We start from the raw sequence: 12,655 nt of genomic DNA, 5'->3' as shown, positions 1-12,655 counted from the left end.
CTATCATCTGATTTTCAAAACTTCCTGAAAGGTTTGTGAAGAGAACATGAGGCGCAGCATTTTGTTTCAACATCATCTCTTTTTAAGCTCTCTTTCTTTGAGAACTCCAAAATTAATTTATCTAAAATGATTCATAACTTCTACTTCTCCTTCCATACTTTCTGAGAGTATTCATTGGATACAAAATTTCATGTAAGCATTTGTCTGCCCTGCTCTATATGCATAGATGACATAATGTTGGAAGTCATAACCTGTTCAGATCTCTCATTTTGTAATGCTAAAGTGGCCTTTTGGAGACAGATTTGAATTTTGGATTGGTTGAATGGTGGACTTTTGCAGAGCAGCTAGTAGCCAGATATAGCACAGGCTCTGAAAAAACTTTCCAGCATATTTTTGTCAGTCAGCCAAATTTTCACAGATTTGAAAGTGGCGATATTCAGTGTTGAGCAGCTCAGAAAAATTAAAAAGGAAGAAATCAAGGTGGTTTTCCTAGTGAATTTTTGATATGTGCACATCCTAAATTTGGTTAATTTTCCTCAATAGACTCTCATTCTCCCTCTCTCTTCATCTTTCACTCATGGACTTCTCACACGGGCACTCATGCATATATATTTTGCCCTCCAGCTTTGTTGCCTTAAGTGATCATCTGTTGCTTGTCTGTGGAAATCCCTTTTCTGCATCCTTTTCCTCTTCAGAGAACCTCTCTCCACCATGCGACAAAGTTCTCCTTATATGAGTCTAATTCATTACTAGATTAATTCAGAAAAGCCAATTTGAGTTGGAGAATCTAACTTCTGTGAAGATTCTAGCTCCACGAAGTCCTTTGGTGATCAGTTATGTGAGCCATCCTGCAAGTTAGAGGTGCTCCAAAATGACTTTCACTTCTGTGACTTCTGACTTCACTGAACTTTCCAAGTTCTACTTGCAACACAGCTCAAACCCCAAAAATACAATACACAGTAAAGGACTCTCTAAGCAGACAAAACCAGAACAAAATCAGTGCCGCAAGTAATTTTATTCCAGAGCAAGAGCAACCTTTGCCTTCACTAATTGTTCCACCACTACCAGATACCGGACCAGACCAGAAATGAGCAAAAAATATGCATGGATTTTCTGACTGTCAATAACTGATATTTAGTTAATTGTTTCAGTCAAAATGCTCTTTCCAGTCTACCTCTTTAAATAAGCAAGTACCCATTGTTCATTTGAGACTGACGTTTTCTTAAGAAGCTAAGCAAATTCCAGAACCTTTGAATCTATGAGAAGTTTATGACAGCATTGCAGTCTTTATCCTGTATCTTTTTAGAACCTTAAATGTTCAAGCATTCTGGGTTTTTTAAATTACAGTGAAATCAACATTTTCCCATGAAAAATAAAATAAGCCTTTTTTTTTTGTCACAAAGTCTTGCTGGTATTGACATATATCATTATTTTCCATCTCCCTCAAAACATTCATGGCAAATGTGCCTTGCTAAAAATACTATCTAATCATCCCCTATTGGTTACATTTAGTCAACCTCACCATGTTAGCATCTGCTCCTTCAGGTTCCAGGTATTTGCCTTTCAGGTACTTTTCAAATTTTCATTTGCTTTCAGGTATTTTTTGTTTGAATCTATCCACTGTTCTTTCTACTCATTCTTTGTAATAACAGAATATCTGCACTTTGTGTAAGAACACAGCACCTGAAATAAAAAAAATAGCCCAAGACTCCATTGTGCAAGAAGCTGTACAAAAGCAGAAGCATAGAATCTTTGGGAAATACACAGATAATACATTAATTCTACCATGGACAACAAAACAGAGCTGTATAATGTTGATCAGTGTGATGGGACGTCAACTCATCCATTAGCAGCTTCAACATTGCCAAGCATCCCAGCACAAAAGAATTGCACAGTGCAATATGAGGATGGATGGAAAGTATCCATCATCACATGAAGGGGGAAACCACAGGAACATCTGAGAGCTAAGTTAACTTTTTTTTTTTTAAATATCTCTTTGTTCCATTTATAATCTTATTTGCCAAAAGCATGACTCTGGACATTGAGAAGACTTTTGTGATACTAATGACATGCCCTACTGATTCTGAGTCTTAAATGAGGTTTTACCTAATATTTTCTTTGAAAATCAACCACAGTTTTATATTCAAATAGAGGCAAAACCTGGTTACTCCCAAGGTGCTCCATAAAGCACTGACATAAATCCTTGGATTTATGTGGACCTGTCATGCAACAGGATCCTTTGGATCTTCCACACTATTCCAGCACACTGAGATGAGAATTTAATCAATGAGAATCAATTCATAGCCCAGCTTCCCTGCAATTTGTTTTTCAGTATATGTGATGCAATGACAGTTTGTCTGTATAAAACTCTGATCCTAATTCCCAGGAGCTGCTGGGTGTGGGGAGACAATGTAGTTTCTCCTCCCCTGTTGCTACAGGACATCTTGACTATTGTAATTCCCAGTTTTGCAGGTGCCAGAAGTAACTCTTCTCTCCTCATTCTCTGCGGGAGATATTTGTCCCATTCTTCCTGGAGGGTGGGAGCACAGCACTAGGAAGAACCATCAGCAAAAATCTGCAGCAGAGCTAAAAGGAAAAAATAAACTCTTCCATGAGAAATTTTGCCTAAAGGTGAAAAGACTTCATAAAGAAGGGAAGGGAAAGAAGTCTTTTTACCTCCCTAACACAATTTTTATTTAAAACAATTGGCAAACCAAGCTAGAGCACCCTATACACCAACTTTTAAGTCAAAATCACTGTAATAAGCATGAGTTGCACATTACACACTTTTTTCACATAAATTTTACCTATGAAAAGGTAATGCCAGCATAAACAGAGTTATCTGTTAGTAGGTGCTAAGAATAAGTGCACTTCTTTCCTTTGTGAATGACTAGTTTGGCAATATGTTGTAATGATGTTTTTCTTTTTATGGAATCGATGTGTCTGGGGAAGCAGACTATACAGTAACAAATTGGGGACTTACCAGAGGCAAAATAAAGTATGCTTGATGGACTCCTGACAGAAATAAACAGTGTAAATCAACTTTATTAACCACTCAGACATGGAGGCCAGCTGCAGTCAGTCCCCAGTGTAATAGAAGAAAACTGAAGACAAATACTATTTGGAAAATACAGAGGTATTGCTGCCAGCTCTCACAAGACACATCATTCTCATCCACTTGGTCCTCTGCTCTGCTGCCTGAATAGAGCTCCAACAGCTCCTATCCATCCTGCATGGTGGTCTTGAACTGCAGAAGGAAAATTAAAAAGGCAGAAGACTGAGCTCCTGGTGTCTCCTGCAAGCTGCCTTTGCTGACTCAGTTTCCCCATCACTCCCTGGGACGTGCCTGCACCTAGAACCCCATACAAAGGGAAATAATAAGATCCAGTCTTGAGCCTATATTCAATCACCTATAACTTAATCCCTAGGCAATATGAATCTGGATACACATCTTCCCACACCTTTATTCACAATTTACAATTTACAGGTAAATGGAAATAGGGAGACTGCTGTTGACATTGCAAAAAAGCATAGTTTAACATAAATCCGAGTTCATCAAACTTAACTAGATTTAATTATATTAAATTAAAGTTCAAATTCCACTCTTCATGTTGAAACAATTCAGATCTATTTTAAGATATTTTTACTAGTACTATAATTTTTATTTGTTCTTCTTGTCCCCTGCCCTCTGCCTGGAACCTGTGTGTGTCTCAGAGGAAGGATTTCACTATATCCTCATCCTAGTGCATAGAAGCTGCTGTTTTCTCCTGGATATTACATAATGATAAATTAAGAAATGGTAAAGCATTGAAATAACATGAGGACATTTGCCATCAACTAAAAAATCTGGTATTGTTTATATCACATGATTATAGTAGATGAAACCTTGACATAAACTGATTTCCTACAAAGGCCTCTATCATTTCCACTAGCATGTTCATCCACTTTGAAGTAAGGGCAAGTCTTTTGTTAGATTAGACCTTCCCCTTTACAGATTTATTTCTCGTTGACTCTATAATTATACAATTAAAGCTAATATAGGTAATTTAAACATTTAATTTATTTAATGGCATTGAAGAGAGTGCTTAAGGTCAGAGGAGATCTGAGGTCCTAGAGATGCACAGAAGTCATGATTCATGAGTGATTTCCTGCCTATGGTGATAGTTAGCTGGGTGACATTGGAGGATAATGGCCAAAGGTGTGAGAAAGAAGCTGCCAGGAAAGCATCTGCTGCCAGAAGTACATGACAAACCTCAGAGAAGAAATCTTGCTCATGTAAAAACAATACATATTAAAGTTTATTTTAAAATAGGATGAGGCATAATTCCTCTTTCCTTATTATAAGGAAGGTTTTCTCTCAAACATTTCTGTTTTGATCTACATGTAGAAAATACCAATATAAACCCTATCTGTAAACCTGGCATGTCTCCTGGAACAGTGGCTTAGGAAGCTGACTAAAACTACCAAGAAAAAAACTCTTATAACATTAATACCTATGAAGAGCTGAGCACTTGCTAATGAAGTGGAAAAACATTGGTAGCACAAAAGATGGAAACAAATGTAAAAAAATAAATAAACACAAATATTTCAAAAGTTGAGCCAAATAAATTAATTTTACTTCTACTGAAATGCATGCAATGGAAGCAAACATGCAGAGAGAAATGCCCACTCAGAAAGCAATTGGTCTTGCATCTTTGTCTATTGTACGTGTTTGTATTCCTACAAATCTCTCTGCACTCCATGTCTCAGAGGTGATGGCAATCCATGTTGGGTCAAAGATGGCAGAGGCGACTGCCTGCAACATCTTCCTCTAAGATGCCACTGGAGAAGAAGACAGTGGGTTCTGCTGTGTTTGCACAGCCTTCCTGCAAGACCAGTGAGTGAAAAGCTCTCCCAGTGAGTCTGGGCATTTATATCTCTGTATGTGTTCAAAGTCTGCCCAGCATTGCGTGCTTGTGGTTGCCTTGGTGCCCTGTGACCCCACCAGGTCTGCTTGGGACTGGCTCTGCCATTGTTTTCAAAATGGGTTTGCCCTAATTTGTTCTTTACTGTGCCCTTCTGGGAAGAATAAGAGCCTGTACAGAATCTGTGCTTTGTACCGCACCCAAAAGCCAATTAGACCAATGCTCTGTAAGGGAAGGAAATTTTGATTTCAAGGGCCTTCAGCTGGGAGATCCTATACGTACACAGGGATTCACACTCTACAGCTTAGTGTTACCAAAAACGTCTGGAATCCCTGCTTAGGTCATGTCAGGGTGGTCTGGACACTATGAAAAGTTAAAGTCAGAAAGAAGTATTCCATGGGGAAAGGAGCTCAGACCTCAGCAAGAAGTAAGATATTTCCAGAGTCCTACAGCTCCATGAAGTCTGCCATAAGTCTGTACTGGCTTGCCTCATTGAGACTTATCCCTCCAAAATCGCAGGCTACCACAGTATCACAGGATGATTTACATTAAATAAACACATCAAAATGTGTTACAGGCATGTTTTCTCTGCTGAACACCTAAAGACAATATGGACTTACTGGGTGACCTGATAGAGGACAATGGCTGTAAAGGCAAAAGGTGTGTGGTATGTGAGAGGTTGCAGAACAGTGATCTGCCCTTATGAGCCATCTGAGAAGCATTATGACTTTCTGTGCACTACCAGGATCTGGTTGGTGACCCAGTCTTAGAATGATTTGGTTCTTTGAGGTCACTGGTAATTTAATTTAGGTGTATGGAATACCCCTAACCTCATAACTTGGGAGAGGTAGAGTATATCACAGCAGACTTGACTGAAGTCTGTTTGAATGTCCCTTGTTAGAAACCACGAAATTACTATGACTTAGGTTTTTAAGGTTTAGAACTGCATTATTGTTTTAGAACTATATGTGTTCTATTGAAAGCCTTTCAATACTAGGTGGATCAGATCAAAACCTAAATTAAGGCATTTGCCACAACTTGCCAATTCATCTAGATGATACTGCTGTGTAAAATCCCAATTAGAGAAACTGATAATTGCTCAAAACTAGTAAAAACTTAGTCCTGTCAAGAAACAGCTTCCATAACATACTACAGTGAAATAAACTGAAAGACAAATAAGATTAAAGCTGTACATAGCCTTACTAATCCCAGAAGACCCAGCCTTTTCAATATCATCCAGCCTTGCCCAACTCAAGGTTTCATAGTCTCTTTCTGGTGTACACCAGAACCTAAGACACAACACCAAGGACATCCTGATGAAGATTAGTGTACCTCCAGCTTTGGGGTAGGGAGAGGGAAGCATAATATTAATAAAAGAAATCTAAATACTACATTGCCAAGAAAACATTAATTTGCAAAACAAAGGGAACACCAAACTTCAAACAAGCAGGTTAAAAAGAAAAGTCAACTTTTTATGCAGAGGAAGAAGACACTTCCATCCATAAACAATTTTTCCAGCCTTTCAGCCCAGGAAAGAATAGAAAAAAAGCAGTAGTACAGTTCATGTCAATATAAATAGGAGGGCAAAGGGGCAACATCTGACAATGTGCATTTCTGTTCTGACAAGAAAGAAAACATAGTCAAATGGCTTCCTGCAGGTTAAAAATGTTTAAGTTTACAGTACTGTCCTGGCCATGTCTCTTCCATCAGAGAGCACAGATGTGTCAGGTAAGTTTCAGCTTGGAGAGAGCTGCCAGCGTGGCAGAGGACAAATGTTCTACTTCCTGTGGGATTTTGTACTGTGCCAATTATTAGCATCATTGTAAACATGACTATATAAAAGAGGTTGTCTCTGGAAAAAATTTGTGTGAAAGGAAGAAAAATAAAGCTGTCAACTTTTCTATAATTCACATTGCCCATGTTAAAGTTTCTTAACTGTTTCTAGACAGAAATGCTTGTTTGTTTGTTTGTTTGTTTGTTTGTTTGTTTGTTTGTATTGGTTGATTGATTTGGGTTTTCATTTTGCATCTTTATTTTATTCAGTATCTCTCTTCCTCAGTGCAGTGCATTTCAGCAATTTCATTTAAAGGAATTTGTGGGAGGTCAGTGATGATATTCATCCAGAAAAAACAAGAGGAGCAAAGAAGTGAAGACTTGTTATCTGAAGGTTTGAGGATCACATCATTCTTCAAGTAGACCATCATATCATCCAGGGTTTCAGAGATTACCTTTAGCATCTTAAATTGCACTCAGAAACTAAACTGAAAGTCTTACAAGAGTCTTGCTGCTCTATGGTTTTAGGTATCTATAAGGAATAGAATAGAATAGAATAGAATAGAATAGAATAGAATAGAATAGAATAGAATAGAATAGAATAGAATAGAATAGAATAGAATAGAATAGAATAGAATAGAATAGAATAGAATAGAATAGAGAACAGAATTCTTCTGTTTGAAGGGACCTGCATCAATCATCTAGTCTAGTTGCCTGGCCACTTCAGGGCTGAGAGGAAGTTAAATCATGTTACTAATGGCATTGTCTAAATGCCTCTTGAACAGCAATAGGCTTGGGGTATCATCACCTCTCTAAGAACCCCATCCCAGTATTTGACCACCTACTGGTAAAGAAATGCTTCCTAATGTCCAGTCTGAACCTCCCCTGGTTCAGTTTTGAACATTTCCACTCATCCCATCACTGGAACCCGGGGAGAGGAGATGTGCAGCTTCCTTCCCACTTCCACAGATCAGCAAGCTTTACAGAGCAATAACCCTTCAGCCTCCATTCCTGTGCAGCAGATCAGCCCAAGACTGTCTCTAGGGTGACTTTCAGGGCTGCCTCAGAGAGTTTTGAATACATTGTAGTAGAAAACAGTAGAAAACAACCTTTCAGGACCCTGTCTACTAGACCATGAAAGATGTGATCCCATTCAAGATGTGATCCCATTCTAACCAGTCTTACATTAGCTATTCACTGGAAGTATGGAAGCAAATACAGTCATCATCAGCATTGATCCCATTGGGTCAAGCTGGACTTGCTTAACTTGATTACACATACCTTTGCTTAACACAGATTGTTTTACAATTCATCTAACTTCTTTTAGACTGCTGCTTTACCGTGACTCAAAACCTAAAATGTGCCTGCTTCTCCAAAGCAGGGGCAGATATCTGCAATTCACCAAATAAGCCTCATCTGTGTCTTTTATCAGGATCCATCCTACCATGTATATGTGTATGTGGAGAATATCTCCACCATCTTGAACGCAGCCTCTAAAATAAAGCTTAGCACTTGATTTAAACTCTACAAAAGCCGGTGGAAAAACTCTTCTTTTCTAGGTGGGGCTGAGTGAAGGCCAATACCATTGATGCCTAAAGAGGTTACCTGGAACAGAGGCTAGACAGTGTTAAAGGAATAACGCAGATATTTTCTAAAAGGCCTTCAAAAGATACACTTCGGGCAATACAAGAGCTTGACTGTGGCTCCACCCAAGATGGACACAAGATGGACTCCAAGTCACAAGTTTTAACACTTTTATAAGTTTTGGTTCATTTACATATTGGGGTCAGTTGTCCAATTACAGCTTCAGGTTATGAAGTCCCATCCTCTCAGTTTGCTCTCCTCAATTGGCTGTTGTTCACACTTTTTGGGCCTGAAGCTGCAATGGCGTCCTTGGTTCTCAGGCTGGAAAAGGATTGTTTTGTCTAACTAACCTGTGAAGAGAACTTGCTAACACTTTATATGAAGTTCAGAGTCCCACACTCAGGCACTACAGAATCTGAAAAATACAAAAGCTAAAACTTAGGGAGTCGTATTTTTTATGTATAGCACTCATAGTCTTATAAAGAAAAAGTAAAGTGTATGGTTCTGTTTCACAAAAAGGAATATTCACATGAAGACTTGCAAAGAGAAAATCTTTTTTAAATATTTGTAAACTCATGGACCACACCTTGAGATAGAAAACGAAATCTCACAGGAGAAACTAAGTGTTTAAAGATCCTATTGACTGCAGGTGTAATGGTGACAATTCAGCAGCTGAAATATTCATGTTTCTTGGGTCCTACAAAACAGTAAACTGTAAACAGTAAGTCAGTGAAAGAGGAAGGATTGCAAACATGGGGTTTTTGTCCTTATTACTCAGACCATTCTGCCTCTTACATTGCCAGGCCATGAAAATATTACACTTCTATTTATTATGTAGAAACTATAATCAATCAATTTGCATGTTGCTTTAGTCTGTAATAGGAACATACTACAGTGTAAATACAAAATACTGCCAATTTCTTAATAAGGCAAAAGTCCTCCTTGCCTCACAAGCGTCTAAGAAATAATGAAGGGGTTCATGGTCCAGCCTAGTGATACCAAAACAAACCTTATATGGTATGCCAATCATCTTCAGACTATCAGTTACTTGAGTTTCCATTTTTCCAAGTACAGAAACAGCTTGTATTGAAGATTTCATGTAAAAAATACAAAACCATTCAAAATTGAATTTGATGAACAACATTCAAGAGGCCAGCCTCTCTCTTCTGCTCAAATTGATAAATTTATCACCTCAAACAGTGATAAATAAATAAATTCCCAGACTATTCCCTACTGATCTCTCTAAGTGTGTATAACAATATAGATCAGGCGTGAGGACTTACGGTCCCATAAAATGGCCTGAAGAGATGTGAGAAGGTAACCTGTCGCCTTCAGTTTCCTGCTGGGTGTCTGACTAGGCTGCCTGGTTGCTTTCTGGAGTGCTTTCAATCTCAACTTGTTTGAGTGCTTCTCTTTGCAGGTTACTTATTCAATTCACCAATATAAGCAAAATAAAATTGCTGATCCTTTGTTATTAAGTTAAGATGGCTTGCAATTTTGCTTCTTTCACATAATCTGAAACATTTATTAGGAGAGAGAGACATAACTTCTGCCTTTTCCTGGTTAAAGTCAGTAGCACAAGAATCTGAATAAATAAATCCATTTCCTACCAGGTAAGAGACATTGAAATTCCTAAAAAAAGGAAACCAGCTTACAGTCCTTTAGTCTGTTCTCTGTGAGGCATTGAGAATATAGTACAATGATGAAATGGCCATCTCAGGCATTTCTATCTAATTAGCACAGAGTATTTTAATTCCAAAAAATAATGAAGTTTTGCACTCACAGGTATTATTATCTGATATTTCACGTCGATTACTACAAACAGAGAGTACTAAGTAATATGAAAATAGAACTGTGGCAATGTAAAATCTTCTGATTGCTATCCTGAACCTTTTCCTCTGTACTCTCTGCTATGGGATGATCTTTGACAGGTAAAAATTTTATTTACAAGAGAAGGCTGGTCTAGTTTACTATATAAATCAAAATTCTATGCTTGTTTTCATTTTATCCCAAATATTTCTTACATTTTATTATTTTTGATTTTAAAAGTCTTAGTCATCAACAGGAAGATGGTTAAATCAATGTTAAATAAATTGTGCAGTGAAACAGCTGAAACACATTCTGATTCCTTGAAACCAAATTTGGTGTTGGTTTTGTGATGGCTTTCAACATACTGGGTCTGTGGGACTCAGACTTTCTGACAAAGCTGGTGTTACTAATGGACAGCAAGTGCAAACTGCAGTGAAGGTACCAGTGTTCTTGTGAAGAAGTGGAATTTTCTGTATTTTGTTTTCCTTTAAGAAGTTAAAACATTTTCTCCTTCCTGCAGTTATTTTTTATCATCTTAATGCAAGAATCACATTGGGCTGCATAGCTCCAATTATGTACAAGTACAATGTTAAATGTTAAGATGTGAGACATAATTTATTTCTCCTGTAATTCATTTCAGTGTTTGTATGTGAAGATTTTTGCAGGCTTCTGACTTTCCAGGCTGCAAATTCTCTCTCTCTCTTTCTCCTATTGACCACTTGTTAAATCTTTTTGTTTGTTTCCCACCTTTCCCCTGGGACCCACAGACAGACAGCCTTGCCAGATTCATTTTCTGATCAAAGCTGTTTGATTTGGTCAATTTTGCCACATTGGAGACGTTCTCTATTACAGAGATAAATAGCCTTGGGCTAACTGTCAACGAAAACTTGTAAGCTAATAAATTATTCCAATTTCTTCCTGCGGATTTCTCTGGAGACAGCCCTAGGAAATACACTTTTTGATTAGTAAATTTCTCTGTGTGTGTGTCTGGACATTCAAATGTGTCGACTTTGATTAGCACCATTGCTTTTCAAGTAGACGCTGGCTGAGGGGCTGTCAGTTGCCGGCAGCCCTGATGCATAATGCATCAACTGGGCCCGGAAACAGGAGCCTCATCCAAGGCTGGAAAGGCGGGAAAATTGCCCCAACAGCCCTTTGCACGCTGAGAGCAATCTGAGTTGCAAAGGCTTCGTTGTCTGCTGACACGAGGCCCTGGAGAACAGAGGATCCTCAGGGGAGGAAAATCAGTAGGGGCACAGAAGGGCAAGGACGGAGCCAGGCAACTTTCTGCCACCCCCTTCACTTCCACACCTTCCACTGTCCCCATAAAGTCACTCCTTCCCCTTCTTCTCTTTCTTCCTCCTTATCTTCCTCCTCCTCCCTTCTCCACCTCCTGCTTCTCATCCTCTGAGGAGGATCAGATTTTGCATCATCTCCCACTTGGATTCCTGTTCATCTGCTGTTTGCCTAGTTAAGGACCTGCAGGTTGTTATAGAAACAATATTTTGGCTATAACAAATCAATCGGTGCGTGTGAACACAAACATACAGATCATTTATCAACTGCAAAATACCCTAAATTATGACCTTTCTAAAACCTATCAGAAGGGCGAGGGAATGCATAACGTAAATTAAACTTTGAAGGGTCAGCGATTTTTACTTTCACTATTCATCTTTCTTTCACCTTATAGGTTTAAGAACAAGAGTGCTGTGTAATTACATTTCAATGGGGTGCAGCGGTTCATTATTCTCTGCTATACCAATCTACTGCAACATTTCCAATGCAGTCAGGTACGTTTTAGCAGATATTAGTTGCATAAGACCATACTTGCTCTTTTGGACGGATAACATCTTTTAATGCAAAACAGTGCAATGGTCTCAATTTACTAAAGACAGAAATGTTAAGGTTTTTAAATCAATATGCTTGTTTATATTTTATTATAAAAATGGTGAAGAGAATTTCATAGTTTCCTTCCTGTTGTTATTAGGCTTTCTCATTTTCCACTGGCTCTTTCAATTCTTGCATTTTCTGCCTCCCTCTGAAATGTTGTTTTGGAGCCCACATCAGTGATGGAGATGGGCATCTTCCAACTGAAAAATCTTACAGTGCCAATTGTTCACTTATATGGTGTGATGGCTAAGCTGCATACAAACATCTAAGTTACAGCCTTCCAGCTGAGGATCCGTAGGCCTGCTACCAGTATCCACCTTTGTGTCTAGAAGTACTGTCTATATGCAGAGTTAAAAATAATTTTTAATCCAAATAACATAAGCACCACAGTGTGCACAAAAAATTATTGAGTAACATTACCATCTAAAGCTACTTGAAAACTGGAGAGGCAAACTCATCTTGTGAATATTAAAGCCAGGAACCACAGTGAAAACACAGATTTAAGCAGAATTCCAACAGTTTTTGAGTCTATTGTATTTTAAATAAATACAAAATATGGTGCAAAATAGCAGCATTTGAAAATTTTTCACTGTTTAGACTGAAACAATGGGTTGTAAGAAGGCTCCAAGATGCACCCCATACCTAGAATCAGGTATGCCAGAAAGAGTACCAAAAAACTAATTAATCTGATCAGT

This window comes from Oenanthe melanoleuca, chromosome Z, assembly GCF_029582105.1.
Source record: "Oenanthe melanoleuca isolate GR-GAL-2019-014 chromosome Z, OMel1.0, whole genome shotgun sequence".
Taxonomy (NCBI): domain Eukaryota; kingdom Metazoa; phylum Chordata; class Aves; order Passeriformes; family Muscicapidae; genus Oenanthe; species Oenanthe melanoleuca.
Note: the sequence above shows the minus strand (reverse complement) of the source record.